The sequence below is a fragment of the Rhipicephalus microplus genome, chromosome X, assembly GCF_043290135.1.
Source record: "Rhipicephalus microplus isolate Deutch F79 chromosome X, USDA_Rmic, whole genome shotgun sequence".
Lineage (NCBI taxonomy): Eukaryota > Metazoa > Arthropoda > Arachnida > Ixodida > Ixodidae > Rhipicephalus > Rhipicephalus microplus.
The window spans coordinates 180448308-180454223 of NC_134710.1; positions in this window are offsets into that span (position 1 = coordinate 180448308).

Below are 5916 nucleotides of genomic sequence, written 5' to 3' on the forward strand. Positions count from 1 at the left end.
TGCAATAGCAATAAGCTCGTTCCACGAGTCGGTGTTAAGCTGATGAACCTGCATGCCCGCATGCTAGAATGGCTAAATGCTTTAATACATTTCACCACGTACAAAGCCACTTCGTGGTCGGCTCAGTGCACCTCATGATTTACGTTAGTGGCATTAGTACTAAATCCCTAACAGCCAAATCTGTGTTTACTGCGAGCATTCCCATTTTACTTTTACACGTCTACATTTCAACCATCGGTCCCGAACACTCGTGAACTGCGTGTACGGGTTGCCGAGATCGCTAATCCCATCAGCTGCCCATTTAGTGATATGTCCATCAGTTTGTGCAGTACGCTAGTTGCTACCTAATTATTCCCTCTCCATGTCGTGGCTGCTCAGCGCGCCACAGTAATTTTTTTACCTTCACCATCACTGCCCCGTTTGGGCGCTCCGAAAAGCCGTAATGCATGCTAGCTCGTTTGCACCTAATCTCTCTTTTACTACTATTTTCGTTCAACGCATGTTTGAATTACCAAACAAAAAACATTTTGACACCCTTCCACACCCACACCCATGAAAGCGGTGGCTGAAGCCGCGAAGGCCCTGCTCTTCGTCCAGCATTACCCTTCGCTTTTGTTTCCACGCCTCCCTTGCCGGGAACGAGTTAGCCGCCACTCACATCTCTAGTAATCTCTTCGGGGCCCACGTGTCTGCGGCTTTTTGCCTCCGTCCGGTGCTCGTATCTGTGCGTTTACTGTTGCTTGGCGGAGCAGTCTATCTTACGAGCAGTTTTGGTTGGCTTCGTTAGCTTCCCTTCTACCACATTCCCTTGCGGCTTTTCTTTCTTCATGTCATTTTGTAAATTACCAACCTCCTTCTCTAGCTCATTTTTCTCCGGCTCCCTACATGGTCTGGTTGTGATCCTCCCTCAGACATACACGCTGAATTCGCACAACCTGTCTCCACCTACCGAATCGAACCGCTTTTCTCCTGGTAGGCAGGTGTTATCTGAATTCATGCCGCGTACACTAATGTTCTACCAATGCTCTACCCTGACTCAGCACCTCCGGAAAAAATATGAAAATATTTGAACTAAAAAAAGTCTTTATATACAAGCATTATTTAACAGAAAAAAAAGAAATGCGAAAGCTGAAATAAAAAGACACCATACAGTGCAATGTTTTAACCTAAACACCACAACAACATCCGTTACAACAAAAAGTCACAGTTTCGCCAAAAGGCGAAGCAATGAATGCGATTGATAGCAACATATTAAAATATTTTACGAAGTAAGGCTAGCGATTTCGGGAGCAATATCAATTTTAGTAAACATGCGCTTGCAAAGTAACCAAGTTTTCGGCAGCGCGGATATATTAGATGACCAGGCTGGCAGTCAATTCGTTTAGATCCGATCTCACGTAACTCTACAAAACGCTGATGTAAGAGAACACGGCGGCTTCATGTACTATTTTGGCACAGTTTTTTCGTGTTGAGAGCTCCACCCATAGAAGCTCCCGCCTTCTGTGGGGCACAAGCCGTGCGCTTATCGTTGCCGCGATAGCGCGGCAACCATAAGCGACCCCCCCCCCCTTGTTCGCTCACGAGATAAGCGTGCGCGAAGACGACCCCGGTCATAAAGGCGATGTTCGCTTCACAGAAAGAGGAGGCTAGCACATTCTTCCCCGTATATGTACACATACATATAGATATATGTGAATGACAGCGGCTCCGCCACTGGTGGCGGGGACGACGACGGCGGAAACAACCAGCCAAGACTGTCTAGATAATTGTTATCGCATTAAGAGCGATGTAACCTAACCCGGTCCCTTTTAAGCGGTGGTCCTACTTTACTCAGACGGTAACTGCGCAAGAAAAGCGCGTCCGCTTCTTTCAGCGTCATTATAGGTAGCATCGATTCTCAATAAATGCAAGTTCAAGCTCGCCTTCATGAGAATAACACTGGTTGGAGCTGCACTCCCCGTTTCCACTCATCGTTCTAGAGACTGTCAGCGGCCGTATACTTGGACCTAGACACCGAGTTTACAATTGGCGTACTTGTGGCACCTTCACTACGAAATGACGATGACATGAAGAATTGTAACGCGTATCAATAAAAATCTGATGATAAAAGGGGCAGAACCTTGCACTCGTCCTCGTCCGGTGCACCTTTCATTCGCGAAGCAAATACTTATCATGAATATAGAATATTTCGTTCGTGGTCCAGTCGACAATTGGTCTTGTTAAGAGGCTTTCACCACGCAGAAGAGCGAGATCACACATTTACGTCTGCATCAGCAAGCACTCAAGCAGATAGACAGCCTAACAGATGACGCCTAACCTCAGTGAAAAAGTGGCTAGGATGCTAGGCAGCTCACTCGAAGGTCACGGGTTCGGTTCCTGCTGTAGTGGTCGCATTTCGATGGAGGTAAAATGCTCGAGGCCCGTATACTGTACGGCGCACGTTAAAGAACATCACAAGGTCAATATTTATTGAGCCCTCCTCTACGGCGTCTCTCATAATCACATCACGTTTTCAGGACGTAAAACCCCAGATATTATAATTAGATGGCGCCTCCCTCTTTTGTGCATGAAAACTCACTGCTAACTGCTTATTTCGTCCTAAAACGCTGCTCATAAATGATCGCAGTGCATGCCCCAGTACATTATGAATGCCGGATACTGCTTTATGACATTTTCATATACTCTGATTACTAGGGGGTCTCTAGCAAGCTGGCCTCAGATTTAAAAAAGAAAGGATAATGGAAGGCTACTATAAATAGTGAAAATATCAAATCTCTGCTTCTACATTTCCCGAAAATACGTGTTTTAGAAAATCCGGATGCTTTACATTCTCATGAAACAACCGGTAGAAGAAGGTGCCGAAGTTTATCTCCTTTTTACAGTCATGCTGTCTTCCTCAATCCTGTGCTGCTGCGTTGGCGCTATTGGCGTAACGAGAATAAATAAATAAATGATACAAATAAGCTTTCTTAGAAAAGTATGGCTTGAACCCCGGCTTAAAGGGGCCCTGCAACACGTTTTGAACATGGTCAGAAAATGTTGACGATTGGTAGTAGGGGCTACCGACAACACGCGAGCCAAATATTAGAGCACAGCACGCGGCCTGGAATTCACAATAAATTATCAAAGTCAGCTAAAAATTGATTTCTCTTATCTCGACAAATAGCGGAATATGGCCGAAAATCACACGTGAATTACCGATCTGTCAGCCATTGGCTGATTTGAAAATGGCTCGCTTGCTCGTTACAGATATCGTCGTGGGAGGCCGCAACTTGTCCACGCGTGTGCGCGCGATCACACCGAGAAAACCACGCATTCGAAGAAAAAAACAGAAAAAGCTGCTCAAGGCCACGAGGCGCCTGCGACGTTTTTCTGTGGCCCTGCCATTTCTCCCTGCTTAGCTTCCAGCACTTTCGTCGGGACGAGATAAGAGGGAATGCAATTGCAGCATGCGATAAACCATTGTAACTTCACTCGCACTGGACGGGATCTTAAAATTTTTGCGCCGTTGAATTCGCGAGGCAATAACCTTTTCCAGTGAATTCATTCCGTGGTTTCTTGAAAACGCTTTTTAGGACCCCTTCAAGCTTGTGTCATAAGACTCATAACCACTGGGCTATACACCGACGCTTTCAGAACGAAGACTTGTGAGAAGCTTATTGCCCCATCTCTTCCCAAGTTGTGTCACCACCAATTTGCAGTGTCAGTAATAATTCTCAGCGCAAACCGCGCCTCCAGTGTTCGAGAAGCTTCAGGACTGTAGTGGATTGTTTTGTTAAGATGACGCCTACTTCGCGAACAGTACAGTCTATTCTGGAACATATGTGGCCTCTGATTGATTGATAAGTGTGGTTTAACATCCCAAAACCACCATATGATTATGAGAGACGCCGTAGTAGAGGGCTCCGCAAATTTTGACCACCTGGGGTCATGCCCTGAAATCTGAGCCACACGAACATACAGCATTTCCGCCTCCAAGCATGGTACGTGATGCCGCCAGGTCTGAGCGCTGAAGTACGTCTGCTCAGAGAGAGAGCTGCTTCTAGCTCATCCATAGAAAACGGGCTCTTCATGCGGGGATCATGTGAGAGCGGTGGATTGTCAAATGTTGCCATTCTTAAATCCGTGAAATTGGACTCACCGGTGATTCTTCTGCAGAAGGATTCTACGGCATCAAACTCTCCAATTTCTCCACATTGTAGGTGAAGTGCCAGAGATGTAAATGGGTGTCGCTGACCAAAGGTTGCACCAAGGCCCCGGACAGTTCTCCATATCAGCGATAAGCGTTTTCGCGGATCCAACGACTCGCAGAAGGATGCCCAACCACACTACGGGGCCTTTAGCGATAGCGCTAGAATATTCGACGGCACATGTATAAATGCCGACGCGCCTCACTGTGGGTCAGTTTATCGGCGGCCGATGCTCCGTTCGCTGCTATTAATGCCGCAGTGTTACTCTAATCTGACTTTTCGTTTACCGGCCACAAGTTCAGTCCAATAAACAGTTTTCGTCTGAACATCCAGCCTGCTACCTTCGTTCACGTCCCGACCCCATGACAATAATAATACGTTGCACCAGCGACTTAAGCACGAATAAAAAGCACTTTACTTGCTCTGGGCGTTTTATTTTTTGGATATTTGTTCCAAAGTTCGGATAAAGGCATAAATTCAGTGATAATCACTACGCAATTCGCACTTTCTTTACACTTGCATTAATTGCAATAAATAAAATTGCCTGCGTGCCCTGGTCATGCGATATCTCTATAACCAATGAGGAGCAAGCACGCGCATATCAAATTCAGCGCCCGTTTTACGCTGCGTGATCTCGCTAGAAATGACGTGACGCGAGGCGTTCGCTAAAATACCATTGCCCGAATCAGCAGGCCACGCTTTCACTAATTAGGTGTAGGCACACATATTTCAATTCTAGCGGTGGATTTACGGTGCCACTGTGTCTCTAACCAATACACGCGCGCACTCATAGCTTTGCTTTCGAATGGTTTTCAAAGCATGAGACTACATTTTTGACGGCGCAAAAGTGGATGCTCATCGTAACTTGTATGTCTAAACATAAATGAACATTATCATGATGAATTGGTACGTGCTCCCTTCGTCCTCTTCTTTATTGTTGTCGTGTTCAGCTTCCACCCATCTCCCAGAGTACATGCGCCGATTTCTTCAGCGCGGGGACTGCAACCTGACGCGCGAGAAAATGAATACACAGAAAGATAAAGGGCGATAGAAAGAAAAATAGAAAAATTACTTCAGTGAGGCAGATGTGAACCCGTGTTCTCATCCCGTGAAACAGAGTGTCTTAACGCCTCGGCTATCCAGGCACGCTGGCGGAGCTTAGCATATATAGCGTTGTAGTAAAGTATAGCTAGGGGGTAGGGAGGCGAAGTGAGAGGGACGAGGGGAGGTGCCAGGTTGAAGAGGAGAGGAGAGAAGGAGGGGAAAAAGAAAAGCATAGCAAGAAAAAATAAAAAAGATAAAATGTGAAAATTTAAAAAAAGAGAAATCAATGAGAGAGAGAGAGAGTCTATGATTCTGAAAAAGGGGGGCAATCAGGCGCTGAAAACAGCACTTCATCACGCCAACTCCATGGTTTGTATAGGCATCCCTAAAATGTAAACAGAAGAACAGTGGACTGAATTTCGTGTGAGCTTCTCGGTACTTAGTCCCTGTATGACAGTGTGGGGAATTGTGCCTGCACTCGTTGGGATGACTTCTCCAAAGAGACCTTCTGAAGTCCTTGTCTTAAACCTTCGGAAAACCCCTGCAACCGTAGCGTAAGAACCGGCGAATGCCTACGCAGCCCATAGTTTAACAGAAGCCATTGACACTTTGCCACATCGTTCATGTTCCTTGATGGATGTCCTTTTCGCATTTCTGGAATCGGAGGGAGAGCTTGGCAGCT